The sequence below is a fragment of the Kogia breviceps genome, chromosome 6 (genome assembly GCF_026419965.1).
Source record: "Kogia breviceps isolate mKogBre1 chromosome 6, mKogBre1 haplotype 1, whole genome shotgun sequence".
NCBI classification, from domain to species: domain Eukaryota; kingdom Metazoa; phylum Chordata; class Mammalia; order Artiodactyla; family Physeteridae; genus Kogia; species Kogia breviceps.
The window spans coordinates 84,975,285-84,996,140 of record NC_081315.1 but is presented as its reverse complement, the minus strand read 5'-3'; the positions used below and the strand labels follow the sequence as shown (position 1 = coordinate 84,996,140).

General features: G+C 40.5%; 1 long non-coding RNA gene across 1 annotated transcript in view; it reads right to left on the bottom strand.

The window, feature by feature from the left end:
• Positions 1-20,856, bottom strand: part of LOC136794389 (uncharacterized) — a 42,325-nt gene that overhangs the window by 14,234 nt on the left and 7,235 nt on the right. Inside the window, exon 2 of the long non-coding RNA XR_010841083.1 lies at positions 951-1,216. This is a non-coding gene — a long non-coding RNA (uncharacterized lncRNA). The remainder of the gene's footprint in view (positions 1-950; positions 1,217-20,856) is intronic.

Below are 20,856 nucleotides of genomic sequence, written 5' to 3'. Positions count from 1 at the left end.
GTTGGACTACAGTGTAGACAAGAAATAAACCTCTATTGGATTAAACCACTGAGCTATAGGGCTTGTTAGATTAGCCCAACTAACACACACTGAGGAGTAATCTCTTCAGATCAATGAGTACAGGAGACATCCAAGGCAAAGTTGGTAGGCTACATGTACCAAGAAACAACACAGCTACAATCTCTGGTGCAAGATTGCTTCACCCCTTGTATTTAGCCAGGGACAATTTTAGGTTACTCTTGTGAAGGTTTGATTATTGGACCCTTCAACATCTTGGATTGGTGAAGAACAAGATTATTCGTGATGTTTATTTTGTTTGCTTGGTTTTTAAATATTTGTTTATTTATTTATTTATTTTTGCCATGCCAGGTCTTAGCTGTGGAATGCAAACTCTTTAGTTGCGGCATGTATGCGGGATCTAGTTCCCCAACCAGGGATCGAACTCTGGCACCCTGCATTGGGTGCGTGGAGTCTTACTCACTGCACCACCAAGGAAGTCCCATTCATGATGTTTAGATTAAAGTAAATAAACTAATAAACAAATTAAATGAATGAACAAAGGTGTAGCTATTTTATTAATAACAATTAAGTATACTAGATGCAGTTATAGTTTTTATTTTTTTACTCATACTACTTTTAATCTAATACTGTGGAAGAGGGAAACACTAAATCTTATCAAATACTAAATCTTACAAACACTGAATCTTATCTTATTAGACCATCTTCTCTCAAACCTCTACACTCTCTTCTGTAGGAATTCTCTCCATCATGGTGACTAAAAACAATTATAATCTATGTGTTGGCAATACTCAGATCTCTATCTCTAGCCTAGATTCTTTTCCTCAAGGTTGAAATCATACATGCTTCCTGGAAATTTTCACTTGTTTGCCCAACATAACAGGCATTCAAATGAATGAGTCATTGAGCTACAAAGGACAAATAGAAATTACCTTTACTGGAGACTGTTGGTTATTTTCTTGGCATCAGCCCCTTCCACTCTCTTTTCCTTCCAAAGAGGGCCCAAAATTTGGTTCACGTGCCTACACTTTCCCACAGAGCAATGTCCTTGGGGGCAGCTGACCCCACTCTCAACTCCAGAGGTGGTCTGTTGGGCTGAAGGTAATCTAATTGGTTTAGGAGTGGGCATCTGCCAATGAGATGTAAAGAATTGCCTGCTGAGAAGTTTCTGGGAAGTCTCTTTACTTCTTAGAGAAAACTACAAGACAAGAAAGGAAAGAAAAAAAGTCACAGGGAAAAGCATACAGAGTAGAGCACAGAGATTAAACGCACATATCCTTGTGCCAGACTGACTGGATTTGAATTTACCACTTACTAATTATGTAACATTCAACAAATTTCAATGCCTCTGTTTTCTCATCTGCAAAAAGAGTTATGGGAACAAAAAATGGATTAAAATATGTAAAATGCTGGCATATAGTAAGCACTGTATAACTGTTGCTTATTATTCTTTTTTTCTGGGTATTGTTTGCTTGAAACTGCTGGCACCATCTTGCTTTGAGCCTGAGGATTAAATATACTTACTCCAAGGATGCAAAGAGAATCTGAAGTAAATTTCTTCAGAATTCATTGAAGCAAATAAATAGAAAGAACCTGGGTCCTCAATGATGTGGTTGAACTTTGTACTCATTCAACCCTTGACTCTTCTGAATATCCTGTTACATGAAGTAATATAAACTGGCCTACTCTTCAAGCCTTATTGCTCAAATCAGGTTCTTTGGTATTTGTATCCAATGGCATCCAACTTGACACATCAGCTAGTACAGGGCTTTCAGAACTTTCTGAAATCATGGAATCTTTTTTTTTTAAATTTAATAACATGAGTGATAATAAAATGAATTTTCCTTATTTAAAAAATGGAAGCATTTGAGATAAAATTTAAAGTCTTCTGATTAAGCACCCCCAACCCCAGTCTACTTCTTTCCCCCTCCCCAGAGGTAATCACAGTATGTCTTTTGTATGTGTTCTTTCCTGATTTTTTTTCTTATTTATTTATATGAAGACTCCTGTATCCAAAGTAAATACATAGCAACATTGCGTGTGTGTTAACATATGTGGTTTTTATATTGTTGTACACACGCTTCTGCAAAGTTGCTTTTTCACTCAACAATATATTTTAGAGAGCTAGCTATGTTAGTATATAGATTGACCTCATTCTTTGTAACTGTTACAATATTTCAGAGTGTTTAGACAATCAGTTGATGGGCTTTTAGGTTCCTTTCAATTTTGTTTTAATTTATGTTTTATAACCATATACAGTGCTACAACCTATGTTGCTACAACCTCAGCCTGTCTGCTTGTCAAAGCTACATCATCAGGTGCATAAAAGCTCATAATGCCATATATTTTAGTGAAGAGTTATTTTCCTCAATACGAAATACCTTCCTTAATCCTTGAATTTTTGGTCTGATATTGTCCTTTTCACCTTGAATTCTAGTTTGTCTGATATTAATATTGCTACAGTCTCTTTTTGTCAGCATTTGCTTAGTAAGCTTTTTTCATTCCTGTGGTTTTTTTAGCTGTATGATTACCTCTTTTTCTTACAGTTTTATTGAGGTATAACTGACGTACAGCACTGTATAAGTTTAAGGTATACAGCATAATGATTTGACTTACATATGTCATGAAGTGATTATCACAATAAGTTTAGTAAACATCTGTGATCTCAAACAGATACAAAATTAAAGAAATAGAACAAAATATGTTTTCCTTGTGATGAGAACTCGTATTTACTCACTTAACAACTTTTGTATGTAACGTACAGCCATGTTAATTAAATTTATCATGTTGTGCTTTACATCCCTAGTAGTTATTTATCTTACAACCAGAAGTTTGCACCTTTTGCCCACCTTCATCCAATTCCCCCTCCCCCTCCCCCCCCCACCTCTGGTAACCACAAATCTAATCTCTTTTTCTGTGAATTTGTTTGTTTGTTTGTTTTTGAAATATAATTGACCTACAACACCACATTGGTTCCTGTTACACAGCATAGTGATCTGATATTTCTGTACATTTCAAACTGATCACCATGATAAGTCATTACAATCTGTCACCATACAAAGATACTACATAGTTATTGACTATATTCCCCACACTGGACATTTCATACCCGTGACTCATTTATTTTGCTACAAGAAGTTTGTACCTCTTACTATCCCTCACTTTTCCTTCCCTCCCCCTAACCCCCTCCCCTCTGGCAACCACCTGTTTGTTCTCTGTATCTATAACTCTATTTATATTTTGTTATGTTTGTTCATTTGTTTCTTTTATTCCACATATAAGTAAAATAATACATTATTTGTCTTTATCTGACTTATTTCACTTAGCGTAATACCCTCTAGGCCCATCCATGTTGTTGCAAATGGCAAGGTTTCATTCTTTTTCATGGCAAGTAATATTCCATTGTATATATATACCACATTTTCTTTATCCATTCATCTATTGATGGGCACTTAGGTTTGCTTACATACCTTGGCTATTGTAAATAATGCTGCAATGAAAGTAAGGGTGCTTATATCTTTTCTATAGTTTTTTGTTTTGTTCAGATAATACATCCAGGAATGGAACTGCTGGCTCATATGGTAGTTTTTTTAAATTTTCTTGAAAAAATCTCCATGCTCTTTTCCATAGTATCTGCTTCATTCCTGTATTTTCAACCTTTCTCTTATTTTTTCTTTAAGATATTTCTTGTAAAAAACATAGCTGGAACTTTTTTTTAAATTTATTTATTTAATTTGTTTATTTTTGGCTGCACTGTGTCTTCATGGCTGTGCATGGGCTTTTTCTAGTTGCGGCAAGTGGGGACTACTCTTGGCTGCAGTGCGTGGGCTTCTTATTGTGGTGGCTTATCTTGTTGCAGAGCAGGGGCTCTAGGCGTGCGGGCCTCAGTAGTCATGGCACACGGGCTCAATAGTTGTGGCTCGCGGGCTCTAGAGCACAGGCTCAGTATTTGTGACTCATGGGTTAGTTGCTCTGCGGCATGTGGGATCTTCCCAGACCAGGGCTCGAACCTCTGTCTCCTGCATTGGCAGGCGGATTCTTAACCACTGCGCCGCCAGGGAAGCCCCATAGCTGGAATTTTAAAAAATCTTATCTAACTATACAGATCTTTCTTAATTTACGATGGGGTTACATCCCAATAAACCTATCATAAGTTGAAAATATTGTTAAACTGAAATACACCTAACCTACAGAACATCCTAGCTTAGCCTAATCATGCTCAGAACACTTCTTTTAGCCTACAGTTGGGCAAAATCATCTAACACAAAACCTATTTTATAATGAAGTGTTAAATATCTCATGTAATTTATTGAACACCATACTGAAAGTGAAAAACAGAATGGTGGTCTGGGTACAGATAGTTGTAAGCGTATCAGTTGTTTACCCTTGTGATCACCTGGCCGACTGGGAGCTGCAGCTCGCTGCCCTGCCTGGCATCACGAGAGAGGATAGTACTGCCTATCACCCAGGAAAAGATCAACATTCAAAGTACAATTTCTACTGAACACTTTATCACTTTAACACCATAGTAAAGTCAAAAAATCATAAGTTGAATCATCGTAAATTGAGCACTGTCTGTACAGTACTTGATTTTCAATGCAGTTGTGTGTCTTTTTCAATATTTTCTGCCAAGTACATGGCCTTGGTATGAAAGACAGGTTCTCAGTTCACCATAATGAAACTAGAAGTTGTGTCAACCATGAAGTCTTTATATATTTTAAAAATTTTATGTAAACTTTATTAATTATTAAGTCATAATAATACATGTGTATTAAAGTGGTGCCAGAATACATTTTGTCCTTTTTGTGTAGGAAGAATTCCAAAGTAAATGGATTATTCATGAAACTATTAGGATAGTAACATTGGGATGACAGTCTTGGTGATTATAAGATGTTCTCGTTTTTGCGAAGATTTTATTTATGACTTAATAAAGTAAACCCTTAATTTCATTGACCATTAATGAAGTAAAACTGTTGATTTCATTTGTTGGAATTTTATTTAAGCAAATGAAATAAATTTACCAAAAGATGAAAAATTTCAACCCTTGTTTTCCTTATACTCTGGTACACTTAGGACCAAATGTGCTACTAAAGAGTGTATACAAGAGTGTCATTGGACAATATACAGAAGAACAGGACTTGAGTTCAGAAATAACATCATCTCACAAATTTGAACCAGGAAGAGAATTCGGCAATCTCACAAAACCCTCAAGGCCGAACTGCCATTTGAAATAAATCTCCAAGCACTCACAGCCTTCTGTAGAAAGTCAGGAAATTCTTCATTGGTTATAGTTATTTTCAAACTAATTTTAACGGGGTCCTTGTGTCTCATATGGTGACCTTTGGGGCCGCCTGGGGTGTTAAGGGTTGGGAGGAGAGTAAGTGTCACTATGACCATGCCATCACTTCAACACAAACAACGTCACTTTTCATTCATTTGTTGCATGTAAGGTTTCACTTGAAAAAATGATTCTTCTACCAAAAAAAAAAAAAAAAAAGATGGTCTGGTCTAACATTTCTATCTTCAGCATAACTAATCCTAAAGTTTTACAGGCTTATAAAATGTGTTCTCTTTAAACAGCTTCGGAAAAGGGATTTTCTTTCAGGTCCCAAAGATGCCCATTTCTCAGTGGGGAATTCTTTAGTGTTTCCAGCCCAGTCCCTTTATGCTCAGCTTTTGATGGCCACCCATCTTTTTCGTAATAAGCCTCATGTATTTGAAGATGATTATTCAGCTACTCCTCAGCCTTCCCTGCTTCAGGTCATATCAATCCTATGTCATTTAATCTCTGTATACAGATCTCACTTCCCAACATTTAAATCATCCCCGTGGGGTCCTCTTCTTTCTAAAACATCTCCAAATTTCTTACCTCCCTCTCCTGTCACTGAAGTCACAACTACATACCCTAAAGCTCAGTAGGTGGAAGGGAACAGCCATCCTTCTACTTAGCTCCTTCAGGCTTTAATTTGGTTCTTCTTTCACCCTTCAAGATCATCTTGATGATGGTGGTGGATTAAAGATGGTAACAAATTCTCTGGGGACAGCAATGCCCCATTGTCCCAGCTTTTCCAGCCATGTCAATCCAAGGCATCATGAGAGATAATAATGAATTGTCGTGCTATGCCACTAACTTTTTATGTGGCTTATTATGCAACAAGATGACCAAAATGATGGGTTTCTTTTCACCTTTGTGATTTGTTCTCCTTTCCCCTTCCCAGGTATCTTCCTGGATGCTGACACTAGGGTCCCCATAACCAAAGGGGATCATCCTAAGGGTTCCAGCATGAATTAGCCCTACCTTATCTATCAACAAGAAGTGATGATTTCCCCTGCTTGTCCTCCAGTTTTCTTGCCTTATGTCTTTTAAAAATCTGTCTTTCAAGAGCACCCCAATAGACAGTCCCTAACAGTGAGAATATCTCTGTGACTATATATTCTACTGCCATCGTTCCTTAAAACAGTGTTTCTGACATCCAGTTCATAGCTTATTTTCCAACGCTGTTTAATTTCTATGATATTATGGATGAAGTTACAAGGTCCAGCACATTCCAAAGTAAAACAATAGGCTTCTATTGTTTGATGTTAACAAGTAATTTTAATTCTATGAAGTAGATGTATAAGTTAGGGGGTTGTCTGGGTCACAAAGGAAATCATAGCTGGGAAATGGTGTTGTTAGTTTAAAACCCAGGCATTTTAATTAATTCTCACAGGATAGAAGATAGGACCAACAAAAGCAGAGAATTTGGGGGCTTTCTCTGAACTGAGCTCATTTAAGCCATGTACTTATATAGAAGCATTCTTTTTTTTTTTTTTTTTTTTTTTTTTTTTGTGGTATGCGGGCCTCTCACTGTTGTGGCCTCTCCCATTGCGGAGCACAGGCTCCAGATGCGCAGGCTCAGCGGCCATGGCTCACGGGCCCAGCCGCTCCGCTGCATGTGGGATCTTCCCAGATCGGGGCACGAACCTGTGTCCCCTGCATCGGCAGGCGGATTCTCAACCACTGTGCCACCAGGGAAGCCCTAGAAACATTCATTTTTGCATGGAGGTATCATAATCCTTCCAATCCTACATGACTTGGAGCCAGCGGCACACGGGAGATGAAGTCATCATTCCCCACTGGGCAGTGGTGTTTTGTTGTTGTACCCCAAGAAGACCAAATAATAGAAAATAAATTTATGCTTTCAAAGTTCCCCTCAATATACATTATCTGAGAGTCCCATTTGGAGATAACATATCATAGAAATGACAATAAAAAGTTCAAAACTGAAATAGGTAACTTCCCCCACAGTCTAAGAACCAGATTGATTTGGGGGATTAGCTGTTCGGATGGAGTAGGACATAAGACCCACAGGCTAATAGATACTCTGTCACCTCACCGAGGAAGTTGTCTGTATCTGCCAGCCTGAGGAAGTTGACAAACTGCAGAAGGAAAGAGAAATGGCATGTATCATTAATGCTCAGCTATAGCTGGCAGCATCAAAAATGTCTATTGCAAGTACTTTTTTTAGTTTCTCATTTGCCTTAAGATTTATTGACTTACAGAAGTTTTATCTTTTTTTATTCAGTTAAATAGACCTATTCCTTTAGGGTTTTCATCTTTAATATTTAGATGGCCAGTCACCAAACAAAGTAACCACTCTGTCTTAGTCCATCCAGGCTGCTATAAAAAAATACCATAAACTGAATAACTTATAAACAACAGAAATGTATTTCTCACAGTTCTGGACACTGAGAAGTCCAAGAAGAGCGAGATGCTGGCAGAGCCGGTGTGTGGTAGGATCCACTTCCTGGTTCACGGATGACACTTTCTCACTGTGTCCTCACATGGTGGAAGGGCTGAAGGAAATCTCTGAGGTCTATTTTACAAGCCACTAATCCCAATCATGAGGACTCCACCCTCATGACCTAATCACCTTCCAAAGCCCAATCTCCTAATAGCATCACCTTAGGGGTTAGAATTTCAACTTCTGAATTTGAGGAGGATGCAAACATTTGGTCCATGACATCCTCCACAGTGGCCATTTCTTGGAGAAAGTCCATCTATAGGGTGAGTGGATGAGGCCCAGGCTTCTGAGCTGATGTTATCTGGGGCAGTAAATCCCCAGCAAGGGCCATGTTAAGAACTCCTTTATTTACAATATACATAAGTCAAATCATTATGCTGTATGCTTTAAACTTACACAGTGCTAGTATGCCAAATATATCTCAACAAACCTGGGGGAAAAGGCCTCATTTACTTTTTTAGCCAAGACAGGTGTCAATTCTGCTTTAATTTGATTGCCTTTGGCAGACATGTCTTCTCATTGGTCACAGGCCCTCCCCAGCCCCATTTTTTGGCATCTGAACATTTCTCACTGAAGTTATCTGTCTGGCCCCTGCAGGCATCTGCTTGTGGAGCCAGGGTCCATAGAGCCTCCTTCCCAGAGAAGAAAGAGAACTTAATTAGGAAAAGCTGAGGAAGACCTCCCACATGGCTTGGGTAGCTATGGCCAGAAGGTTGGGGTCTGTTTCCAGAAGGGGGCACGGGAAAAGAAGCTGGGCAGACAAAAGCTACAGCCCCTTCAGCGACTCAGCTACCCTCTGACTTGATCTCTACTGCTTCTGCTAACTGACCCTGCAAGTACGTCATGAGTCCAGCTCACTCAGAGAGCTGACTGAGAAGGAGAGCCACCAATATTCCAGATGGGCAGAGATGCGGAGAGCTTCATAAGCTATTAACCAGCCTATAGAAGGACTGTCCTCGGGTCCAGTGGCCTCCTCTGGTCCAATCTGCAGCAGACAAGGGGACATGGCTTGGAGTGCAGACGTGGCTGCACTGTCACCTGTTTCAGCTTTAACAATAGAATGTTACTTGACAATATTTGCCCATTCTGGTGTAACTTATGTGACTCTAATGCTTAACAGCTGCCATTGGAGCTAGCATTCTTATTCAGTTCTGTGGCATTAAGACGCCTTTTGTTGTTAAAGATGTGAGCCAAGTGTGCATGTACATTGACTGAATTCACTTTTATGCCATTTTTGCAAATACAATGGTTTTGCACAACCTCTCACAAACTTCTGTATTAATTTCACATATTAAAACGTAGGCGATGTGCCAACCAGAAGCACAAAAGTTCCTACACAAAACTCTGTATGTCATTAGAACTTCTGTATAGTGAGAATAGTTTACAATCTTGGCTTACAGAATACCAAACTGAAATCTTTGCTCCGTCTGTAGACAAGCTTTTTAATTGTTACTAATATCCATGTCATTCAGTGGCCTTGTGCAAACGTGATATGTTGCTTAGGCATATTTTTGTCCTATGCAGAGCATTTCATTCTGACTTTTATGAAAATTGCAATTCATGTAATTTATGTAAACTTTTTAAATGTAGAAACTTGTACTTCCACAGTCAACTTGGGGAACGTTAGAATAAAAGTGTTTTTTTTTTTTTTTTTTGGCAGTACGCGGGCTTCTCACCTATGTGGCCTCTCCCGTTGCGGAGCACAGGCTCCGGACGCGCAGGCTCAGCGGCCACGGCTCACGGGCCCAGCCGCTCCGCGGCATGTGGGATCTTCCCGGACTGGGGCGCGAACCCGCGTCCCCTGCATTGGCAGGCGGACTCTCAACCACTGCGCCACCAGGGAAGCCCAGAATAAAAGTTTTTAATACTTGGAAAAAAAAGTTGCTTAAAAGCAAATGTAAGTTAATTCGTTTAACTAAGAATACATTAATACATTATAAAAAGCATGTTTGGAAGAACCAGAGCCTTGCTCCAACGTTCTTCTCAATCTGTCCTGGGGAAAATGCAGCAGGACGCTGAAGGCAGAATTCCCACCAATGCAGGGTATCAGGTCGCATGTTTCAAAGAAGAAACAGGAAAGCCATTTTAAGTTTCTATTTCAGAATTTCCCTTTTGTGACAGTACCCACCTTTGTATTCTACATACCCAAATGTTTATATTTCTTCCTGATAAGCTTTTGGACCGTCATCCCTCAAAAACAAAACCAAAAAAGCCAAACCAAACCAAAACAAAAAAAACCCTGTTACAGTCCCTATACTACATAAGGAACTTACTTAACTTCCGAAGTATTTCATAGCACTTGACAAAGAAGTGCTCAGGACGGTCTGTGAGTACTGTAAGCATCCTCTGACTTCCTCCAGGTAAGGACTGGAACTCACACACACCTGATTGATGTGTCCAGTACAGAATTTATCTGCTGAACACTGTACTAAGCACTTCACACATTTCATTTAATTCTCTGAATAACTAAAGGCATCACTGTCCTCGTTTTTTAGGTGGTAGTATATAGAACTGTGAAATAATTACACATTAGCACAAATATGAATGTTAAGGTATTAGGACCAGATTTGAAAATCTGGATGATATAAGATTGCACTAAGTAATGCGATCAACTCAACTCCATTAGACAGGGGGGATGGTAACTCTCCAGCAATGCAGCCACTCCACCCTAAAGAACGTCATGGCCAACAGCAGCATAAACATCTGGCAGATTCAATGCCAAAAGCAACATTGTAAGAATGAATATTCAAAGGGCTCCTAAGGATTTTCTGTTTTAACACCCAAACATTTGTAGAAGGAAATATGGATTCTATTTTTAGGTGGCAGATCCCCTTCATTAACTAAAAAACTTAACGCAACAAAGAATTTGCTACCAACTCTCCCACGTTTGTCTCATTAGTAAGAGTGAGGAGTAATCAGTCATCTCCTCCTAGATATCTACCATAAAACCCACAGTCCCATGACTTAGTGAAATAAGGAGTCCATTTAATTTGATAGTGTTATTTTCAAAACTAGTTTGAAAACTAGAAAACTTGGGAAAGAAATATAATTAGGAGGAGGTTCCAGGAAGCTACTAAATATGGTAGAAATTGGTTATATCCTAAGGAGAACATGTAGCCAAAAAGCTGCTGCCTCTGAAAACATCTCTTCAATTCTCAGAGAAGCAAGGCCAGGGAGATTCACATACAGTCTGAATTTGACAGAGGAAGTGTTCTCATCCAGAAGAGGGCTGTTGGGACCTCTAACAGCTTGAGCAGTAAAATCTAGCCTCCCTGGACGCGGTACCCACCCACATTAGTTAGAAAGTTAGCATCGGAGTTGTTTCTCCACAGTCTATTCTGGGGAAGAATTCTGCCAAGCCAAATTCTTTTTTTAGTACACTCCCTTTTTTCATTAGGAAAATAATCCAAGTTAATATAAAATTTAGAAAATAATAGCAGAGAGAAGAATGAAAGCAATCACCTGCAGTCCCACTACTTAGATAACTACTGTTAATATTCTGGTGTATTTCTTTCCAGGCTTTCTTCTGTGTATATAAAGCTGTGTTTGGGATTAGTTTTGTTTGTCTTGTCCATTGCTGTGGTTGTCTAAAACGCTCGCTTTGCATGCTTCTTTGTTTTCTCACTTAAAATCGTATCACAAGCGTTTCCCTGCATGATTATGCAGGCTCCTAAACGTTGTTTTTAATGGCTGCCTGGATTCTTAATCCCAGGGTAGCTCCTCCTACAACCCTGCCTCCCCCGCCCCCTCCCCCGCCCCACTCCACCCCGGCTCCTCCCAGGGTCAGCCGCTCTGTTGCTTGGAAAGGCAAGCTCATTTGATCATAAAACAGCCTTGGCTGGTAAAGGAAATCTGCTGTACCCACAACTCATGATGCATTTCATTCCCTCTGGATTATCGGTGTGGAATTATTCACATCACCTCCCTTGATTATCCACCTCCTTGCCTTCTTCATTAGCATGGAGGGTGGAACCCAGGCTGGGCTGTATTCTCTTCAGAGCCTCAGTCACTTCTGATTAGTGAGTGGCTTAGAAAACGGCCTCGGCTCAAGCAGGCCACTGCCAGTTAGTGCTCTGTACCGGCAAAGCACATCATTGCTAGTCCCTCTCTGGGTCAGCAGAATGGCGATGGGATTGGGGGGTCAGGGGCTGGAGTAGGGAGGGACAGGCAGGTCTCAGTGGCTACACCGGCCCCTCTCACCTCTCCTCCCTTCTCCCCAGGCCCCAGAGCCCCTCTCCCGCCTCACCCAGCTTCTCCTCAACAGAAGAAAGGAGTTTAGTTGTAGGAGCTTGCTTGTGCGACAATAGCAATCTACAGTCCTATAATACTTGTCATTCCTCCACCTCCCTGGCCCTCCCCCCTCCCCCCACCCCGACTCAGGATGGCCCCTAACAAAAGGCCCCAGTTTGACCCCCAAGGCAGGCAAAAGCTGATTCAAAGCAGGGATTTGCATGTATTTACACTGCGCAGACCAAAGACCACAAACCCGCCACATTCAATTTACTAACCTCTAAGTCAGGCAGAAACACAAGTTATCTTCTTTTTTTAAAAAATAGGAGCCAAGTAAACTAGTACAATCTCAAACATATCTACGGTATTTTTAAAGGCTTGAAGCAAGATATAAACACAACCTCCCAAGTAAAACAGAACAATGACAATACTCCACCGTTTTTTCAGCACGAGCTCCTGTCAGAAGCTCTGTTTTTCAGAAAGGACACACCTTTGCAAACTCTCTACCACTGAAAAGGAATTCCTGATAGATAGGCATTTTTGCTGTACTAAAGGCTAGCCTGTGAACGCTATTGCTAAGTGCTGCTTTTGAAAAGGCTGGAAACCTCATAACCTATTGGTTTGCTTCCCATCCACGGCTCAAAAATATGTGTGTAAGGTCTGCTGGCCCAGGGCTGGGGCTCCTCACTCACCAGCTGGGACAGTCAGAGGCTGTTTCCTCCCCAGTCCCAAGGCGAACAGAGGCTCCTTGTCTGGAAGGAGCCGGCCAGGAAGTGCCTGCTATTCTAGGGTAAACGTGGACATTCACTTAAGTCAGGCTGTCTCGAGAATGAACTCTGATCAGACAGGATGGAGTAATTAGGGCCGGGAGCTGTGACAGTGACAAATAGAAGAACTGTAGGTAACATCCGAGCTGTAAGCTGGGGCTATTCTTTGCCTAAAGCTTCAGCAAGATTGTTTTGGGGGATTGAAAGAAGCGACTGATTTAGATGACAGAATGTTTGATCTTCAGGAAAAAATCTCTTAACTTTTCTGCCTCAAACTTTTCTGATAGGAACCACTGGAAACCTCCTCTATGTCATTTCATAGGCTATGCTTTCTTCGATCCCACGGGTAAATGCATTTTCCAATAGTCTCACATATTTACATACTTGCTTATTCTATTTTTAAATTAAACTGTATTTTAGAGCAGTTTAAGGTTCACAGCAAAATTGAGGGGGAAAGCTTTCTCTCATTCCCCCACGCACTGCGTCACCCATTATCAACACCCGCCACCAGAATGGTGCATTTGTCACAGCTGATAAACCTACATTAACACATCACAATCACTTCAAGTCCAGAGTTTACATTAGGGTTCACCCTTGGTGTTGTACATTATATGGGTTTGGACAAATGCATAATGACGTGCATCCATCATTATAGCATCATGCAGCGTATTTTTATTGCCCTAAAAATCCTCTGTGCTCTGCCTATTCATCCTTTTCCCCCTCTCACCCCTGGCAACCACTGATCTTGTACTGTCTCCATAGCTTTGCCTTTTCCAGAATGGAAATCATACATTTTTCGGATGTAGCCTTTTCGGATGGGCTTCGTCTACTCTGTAATATGCATTGAACTTTCCTCCATGTTTTTCCATGGCTTGATAGCTCATTTCTTTTTAGCGCTGAATCATATTCCATTGTCTGAACGTACCAAGTTTATCCATTTGCCTACTGAAGGACGTCTTGGTTGCTTCCAAGTTTTGGCAAGTATAAAGAAAGCGGCTACAAACATCCATGTGTAGGTGTTTGTGAGGACATAGGTTTTCAATTCCTATGAGTAAATACCAAGTAGTGCGATCAGATCATAGAGTACAAGGATGGTTAATTTTGTAAGAAACTCATTCTTTGTTTAGCAAATATGTATTAAGTGTAAACTATGTGTTAGGCATCATGTTGAGCTGGAAATGCCTTAGAGAATACAATAAGCATGAGCTCTGGTCGTGACAGTGTGCTCTCCCTTGCTATATATCTATCTTATAGCTCTCTGTAAAATGTCTCTTATCACTTTGTCTAGCACTTACTAGGTGGCAGGCATGCTGATCAGTACTTTACATGCATTATCTTTTTTAATCCTCATGCCAACCCTATGGCATAGAAGTTGTTTTCCCCATTTTCCAGATGAGGAAATTCAGGTTCAGAGAGGTTACATCATTTGCCCAAACCATGCAACTCACAGATGTCAAAGCTAGGATGCAAAACGAAGTGTGACTGGTTCCCAAGTCTGTGCTTTTAATCACTGCATGATGCAGCCTCTCTGGTCCTTACTAACCATCTGGATGACCCTGTTAGTCCAAGATTAGGCTTCTGGAGATCTCACACACACCCACAAGGTACCACTGGAAAAAGTGGACACCTGAGAACAATGGGAAAAGCCAAAGATGTTGCTACAGAACTTCTCCAGAAAAATTGTATTTTTATGTCAAATTCTAGAAGGCGCAAACTGGTGGGCACCTTAGAATTTCTCTATTCTGAACAACTTAAGATCCGTCATCAGAAGGATGGCTAAATCAAATGGTATATTCATTTAACAGGACATTATACAGAATAAACCAGAGCCACTTGCATCAACATGGATTAACCTCCAAACATGGAATTAAATTTTAGAAAAGCAAACCGAAAAAGGATGAGAATAGCCATCCCTTTCATTTCAAGTGTAAAAACAAGTAAAACGATGTGAGACGTTGTTTGCCATCAGGCATAGGGTGTCAAAAATACACATGAGAATGATAAACCCCATTAAATGGATAATGCTTGTTTCTCGAGATGAAGAGAGGAGAATGGGATTAGGCCAGGGTTCAGAAGAGGCTTCAAAGGTATCTTAAGAACATATAAAGAAGCTAATATGGCAAAGTAATAGCAGTTATTAGAGTGCGTGACAAGCACATACTTAAATGTTATGCTATTCTATATGAACTTCTGTTTAAAATATCTTATATGAACTTCTGTTTGAAATATCTCATAGCTTTTTTTTTTTTTCTCATAGCTTTTTAGACCCTCTAGCCCATCTCCCTTATTTTGTAAAGAAACCAAGGTCCAGGGAAGTAAAATAACTGGCCCCAGATCACACAGCTGATGAGAGAGACAGTATTAAAACACAGGTCTCAGTGATCTGGGTTGTTTCTGTTCTGTCTTTCCATATCTAGTAGATTCCCTTGGGCTTCTGCTCAAACTCCACAGTTTAAGAATTGTGAGGGGCTTCCCTGGTGGCGCAGTGGTTGAGAATCCGCCTGCCGATGCAGGGGACGCGGGTTCGTGCCCCGGTCCGGGAAGATCCCACATGCAGCAGAGCGGCTGGGCCCGTGAGCCACGGCCGCTGAGCCTGCGCGTCCGGAGCCTACGCTCCGCAATGGGAGAGGCCACAGCAGTGAGAGGCCCGTGTACCGCAAAAAAAAAAAAAAAAAAAAAAAAGAATTGTGAGGCTGCCATGTACCAAATGGACTGGCCTATCCTCTTGTCCATGTTTTACGTTTCTGGGCTCCCAGTTCTCAAACCTCATGACCTAAGAACTATAGACATTTTAATACTTGGAGACCTTGAAACTGGATGCTCAGAGGACTTCCAAATGGACAGAATGATCGTGAACCGCAATTCTAACATGTTTGGTTAGCAGCTTCCCAGTTAATCAGAACATCATTGGAAGATTCCATTGAGAACACAGTAGAGGAGGAGGGAGGACAGATGGCTCCTAGAGGTGGAATGGTGGACAGCAACAGCAGAAAAAGAAGACATCTAAATGGCAAATTAAAGCATTGTGGATCCTGACTCTTTAGTGTAAGTGGCAATCAGTTCATAAAAAATAAGTTAAATTTAAAATGTTTGGGGGCGGTGGTTGTCAAATCTAGATGCATGGGAGGATCATCGGAGAAGCATTTTCAAAAACATCCACATCTGGGATCCACCCCCACCAAATTCCGTTCAGTTGTGTAGGTTTGGACCCAGGTATTGGCATTTCTATAAAGATCCTCACATGATTCTCAGATGATTGCCAAAGTTGAGAACCATCATTTTAAGGTGTTAAGTCCTAAAACTCAGCTATTGCAAAACAAATATATTTGAGGGACTCTTTACTCCCCAGTAGAATCTGGTATAAAGGTTTGTATGATGTGTGTGTGTGTGCGTGTGCGTGTGCGTTTGACTCAGCTTGGTGCTCTAGACAGCTCCCCTACCCCGAATCTCTGACCCTGACCCTCCCATGTACAACTATCCTGCATCGACTTTCTAAGATCTCAGGGAGTTTTCTCAGGTCTCTCTTCTCTCTCCATCCCAAACCTCCTACTTTGTCCAAAGGTTTTCCATTGATTCTATTTTCATGCATCCACAGCTCTGTTCAGCCTCATTAGAGTAACGCTTCAGGTGGGCTGTCTGCTTGTCTTGCAATCTGGCTTTACCTCTCAACTCTGACTTTTGGATTTCCTTTGCTCTCTCGCCCCTGCTCCCTGCCTCATCAGCTCAGACCCCCAGAACTCTTGTCCAGGACTCACTTTCTGGGCCCCCTCCTGGCTGGAAGTAAAGTTCAGACATTGTATCCTCTTTCTTATTCATTCACCCTGGCAAACGAGTACGGTATAACTTTAGTCACTCTAAGTTTTCTTGAACAGCAGCATAGTTAGACAACAAGAACGACCGATTTAAGATCTGGGATGTGGGATGTGCAGAGTGGGTTGGCCAAACCTCATATCCATGACCCATGGGTCTGGGCGCCCCATTTCAAATCCTGTGGCATAAGATCTATACACATTTCAAAATCTGGAATTCTGAAGCTGAAGTTAACAGGTACGAAGATTCACTAGTCAAATGGGTAAAGTAATCAAAATCTATAGAACTTCTAAAACTACAGAAGTGGACCAGGAGTTCCATACAATTCTTTCTGAGCTTTCATTATACGTAATAATGAATGTTGTCATTCATTGAGCACCTCCTCTGTGTTAGCACTAAACAGTTAAGGTTATACACACTTTGCAGATTAAAAAACTGAGGTCATCTAATTTGTCCCAAATCACTTAGGTAATAAATGCTGGAGTTAGGATTTTAACCTGTGCCCGTCTGATTCAAACATTATGTATTTTACATAAATTCCTTATATAGCAGCAACTCTCATTCATTCATACATGCACACACACACTCCTATCTTTCTTTCTGACCACCTCTTCCAGTTCATTTTTGTTTAATTTTTAAAAATCCCAGAAAGCATGAGATTCACTAAGATGGGAATAATAATATAGCAGTACCTTATATTAAAAGAAAACAAAATGTCCCTGAAAAAAAGTTCATTTCTGCAAAACAAGTCAAATTTTCCCATTTGTGATTCCAGAGCTATGTACTTACAGAATGTTTTTTTTTTTTTTTTTTTTTTTTTTTTTTTTTGTGGTATGCGGGCCTCACTGTTGTGGCCTCTCCCGTTGTGGAGCACAGGCTCCGGACGCTCAGGCTCAGTGGCCATGGCTCACGGGCCCAGCCGCTCCGCAGCATGTGGGATCTTCCCAGACCGGGGCACGAACCCGTGTCCCCTGCATCGGCAGGCGGACTCTCAACCACTGCGCCACCAGGGAAGCCCCCTTACAGAATGTTTTGACCTCAAGAAAAAATATATAGTTCAAAGTTGAAATGCCCTTCATCCCTGAGCAGTGCTGTGCTTTGTCAACCAGCAAGAGACTAAGCCCAGGCTACAAGAGGACAACGTGTGAGGCAACTTTAGCCTCTTTGTGCCACCTCTACGCCACACCCTTGCCCAGACCCTGCAGGGGTCTGAGCACCTAAATCTATTTCTTCCCCTAAAGTGACCACCTATGGCTCTTGCTGGTTTAATATGGAATAAAAGGGCAGATCTGTCAAGGAGGGAGGACGTCTCTGATGCTTCTCAATGGTTCTCCAGGCCATTGGGGTCATACTCTAGTCCTGATCTCCTGCAAGGGTGGTGTCTGGATGTCCTTTGGGGACAGTCAGAAGGTGGTGATGACTGTTAGGGGATCATCAGCAGAGAACCTCTCATATGAATCACTGTTAGGCCCTCGGGAGTTCTGAAGTCAGGAACTCCTCCCACAGTGAATGAATCAGACTCATCTGTTCTTCTGTTCAAATCCTTATAAGGTGTGCCTTTGTACAGTGGGAACCTTCTCTACCAAATAGGAAACCTGTAGATATGCTTTTTGTTTTTAACGTGGACTATTAAGAAACCTATCCTTACACAAACAAAGGATATTAATTAGTTCTACAGTGTCTCCTAAACTAAGCCCGTTATGATAAGCAGAATTTGAGTTTACAGTAAGTTGCAAAGTTGTATTTTTGAAAAATTGTTCCCTGTACTTTTCCACTGACCTCATATCAGCCCTGGAAGCATATGGTGTCTGTCTGATCATTAGTATAGAATAGCAAGTAGAATGTGCCAGGGCCATAGAAATCTAGAACACAGTAGGTATTTAATGAGTGCTTTGCCATAGATTTGTTGATTGATGCTATGAAGCATGTGCCCTGCCCTCCTTGATCCATTTTCTCTGTTGGGTTTATGGCATTGACAGTCTCCCAGAACTGTGCCCTTCCCCAAGGCCCACTGTCTCTCTCTTTCTCAGTTACCTGGACCTTGCCAAAATGACTCTGTTCTCTACTGAATGAGGTAATGAAGCAGTTAAAAAAAAAAAGTCTTATTTTTGAAAAACAACAAAAGCAGCAATAACAAAAGACTCCAGGAATGCACAAGCTTTCAACAAAACAGTCCGTCAAGACTTGAAAAAAAAAAAACAAAAAACAGTTAGGATCTGACTCTACTCTCTCCCACCCCCAAATCGCCGTAGCTTATGATAACAGTCACTTAGAAGGGCCACAGAATTACTGACATTGAACCGCGCTGGCCTCTGATTTTACATACCCCCTCTCCAATAAACAACATCCTCTTTGAACCACTGAGATACCAGTGTGGGGTTACACCTGACTCATTCTAGTGGGGAAAGTGCTCCTGGTTCAGCCCTTGTGGTGACCACGAGAGAATGATTGTTTCCTCCACAGTGAGGTCCTGATGAAGCCTCAGGAAATGTCACCGACACCATCACCAGACACCTTGAGAGGAACGGCTTCTGAGGCTTAGCCGTGGCCAGATTTGTTGGGAAAGACACCCCTCCCTTTCATCAGCACGGTGAAGCCACACATCAGCCACTTGAATTCTAACCTTGACTGACCAGACTTAGGATTTCAGTTGGTGTAGCAGAACCCAACTTGGTTTCTACCTACAGGAATAAACTTTTGTACTATGAGTGACCTGAGTATATGCACTCATGTAAAAATTTAAAAAAAATTTTTTATTGAGGTATAGTTGATTTACAATGTCATGTTAGTTTCAGGTGTACAGCACACTGATATATATATATATATATATATATATATATATATATATATATATATATATATATATCTTCTTTTTCAGATTCTTTTCCCTTATATGTTATTACAAAATATTGCATATAGTTCCCTGTGCTGTACAGTAGGTCCTTGTTGGTTATCTAATTTATATATAGTAGTGTGTATATGTTAATCCCAGCCTCCTAATTTATCCCTTATTCTTTCCTCTTTGGTAACCATAAGTTTGTTTTCTATATCTGTGGGTTAAATGGGGTTTTTTTTGTTTTTCTTTTTCTTTTTTTTTTTTGCGGTTCGTGGGTCTCTCACCACTGTGGCCTCTCCCATTGAGGAGCACAGGCTCCGGACGTGCAGGCCCAGTGGCCACGGCCCATGGGCCCAGCCGCTCCACGGCATGCGGGATCCTCCCGGACCAAGGCACAAACCCGCGTCCCCCGCATCGGCAGGCAGACTCCCAACCACTGCGCCACCAGGGAAGCCCTGGTTAAATGTTTTGATGTCATTATTATTATGAAAGTAAGAAAACTGGTAAAAAATTAATGCATCTCTATTTACATTTGGGGGGAAAACATGGAAGAATAGAATAGAGCAATGGCTGGCAAAGGATGGCCTGAAGGCTAAATCTGGCCTGTCATGTGTTTTTACATGAGCCACAAGCTGTGAATGGTTTTTATATTTTTAAATAGTAAGGGTAAATCAAAAGAAGAATGATATTTCATAATATATAAAATTATATGAAATTCAAATTTCAGGGTCAATAAATAAAGTTTTATTGGAACCCATCTATGCCCATTCATTTATGTATTGTCCACATTGGCTTTCGCACTGTAATGGCAAAGTAGAGTTGCTACAGCAGATACTGGTGGCCCACAAAGCATAAAATATTCACTACTGACCCTTTATAGAAAAGTTTGTCAACCCCTGGAACAAAACAAGAAAAAAAAAACAAAAAACCTAAAGTTTCACTTTCCCAAAGAAATGTTTTTTTCTATTTTTTCCTGTTTTATTTCTATTGGTAAAGGAGATCTTTCATTATTTTGTGTTTTCTTAAAATCATATTTTTCTCTTAAAAGAATATAACTTAACCACTATAGAAATGGAAAGTGGCACAAAAGAATAAATAAGGTAAACATTCCCAATAAATAATCTCAATAGCCACAGAAAACAAATGCTAACATTTCAGTACATATTCTTTCAATCTTTTCAATGTGTATTTTCCCAGTTTTTATAAAATTGAGCTCATGATATCTGGCATTCCACTTTCTTTCACTTAAATTTAAATTATGAACATTTCCTGCAAACTTTTCAATATTAAAGTCAACTAAAATGAAATGTTTCTCCTCATTCCTTGAATAATGCCTTATGGGCTATTTTATCACATGATAGAAAAATGGTCTTTTCCCATATATATGCTGTCTACAAGAGACCCACTTCAG